This window comes from Colletotrichum graminicola (genome assembly GCF_000149035.1).
Source record: "Colletotrichum graminicola M1.001 genomic scaffold supercont1.72, whole genome shotgun sequence".
Taxonomy (NCBI): domain Eukaryota; kingdom Fungi; phylum Ascomycota; class Sordariomycetes; order Glomerellales; family Glomerellaceae; genus Colletotrichum; species Colletotrichum graminicola.
The window spans coordinates 151932-153315 of record NW_007361076.1 but is presented as its reverse complement, the minus strand read 5'-3'; positions in this window follow the sequence as shown (position 1 = coordinate 153315).

The following is a 1384-nucleotide window of genomic DNA, read 5'->3' as shown; positions in this document are numbered from 1 at the left end:
TAACTAATATATATACCTTAAAGTAAATTAATAGTAAGAAGTAGCTAATAATAAAGTAAAGCCTTACTACTAAATATTAGGTAGTAAGCTTTAATACCTTATATAAAACCTATAAATAATAAAGTAGAATTAAATATAAGTATAATATATATCACAGTATTAATAATACTATATACACTATATACACTCTATAACTATATAACTACTCTAAATTCTACTATATATTATAAAAGATAAGAATATTACTATATAAAGAATAGTACTTCTAAGAAGAGCACTATTCTCCTAAGGAGTTACTTTAGTAGTAAAACACACTAAGTAAACTATATAAGCGAAGTGTGTTAGATTAATAACCTAACTAAATAATAACCTAATAAATAAACCTAGTTAATAACCTAGAATCTAGAAGAAATCTCTAGAAATCTAAGATAACCTTAGGAAAATAAGTATAAATAATCCCCTTTTCTCCCTTTATCTAGACAGTTAGTCTTAGTTCTATAAGTAGAAAATACAATATATTATATTATAACTATATTCCTTATCTCCTATCTCCTATCTTATCTTATCTCTTATCTCTTATCTTTATATTACCCCTTATTACCTCTAAAACTAAATAAAGGAAGAAAACGTATAAGATATTAAAAGATAATTAATAAATAAATAGGCTATATATAGATAATATTTAGTGTAGGCTCTATAGTAATTAATTACACTACTAGCGCTAAGGGGGTGTATTAAATATAGTAGAATTATATATAAATTAGCTAGTAAATATATAGTTACCTTATAGTAAATTATTAAGGAATAAGTAGTAAATTAGTCCTACTTTTAGGGGTAACTTTACTAATAATATTACTAGGATTAGCTAGGGATTTCCTAACTAAGAAATAGGGGTTTTTCCTATTTCTATAGTAATTTACTATAGTTATAAAACATATAATAGAATTAATTAAGTAACTATTATAATCCCTACTATTTAATAATAACACTTATCTTAGGCCTAAGAGGATAATCTAGCTGCCTATATATCTCTCTAAGCTTCCCTTAGTAGGTAGATTACCTATTAATAAGTAAAGAGCCTAGTAGAGCGTATAATAAGTAATAGGCATCCTCTTATAGAGAGGAAATAGATAGCCTAATTTATATAGTAAAATCTATCTATTAGAACCCTCTAATCTAGAGTAATTAATACTTAGTAATAGGCAGCCTATTCCCCTAAGGTTATTAAGGATTTTTTCTATTACTTAGGTAATATCCTTACTATTTAGGTAATCTATTTATTTAATAAATAGAATATAATAAGACTAGTATTATAGAGGGTAAGGGAGTTAATAGGCTAGTATAGGCTTTATAATATTATAATATATCTAGAAAAGCAGCTAGG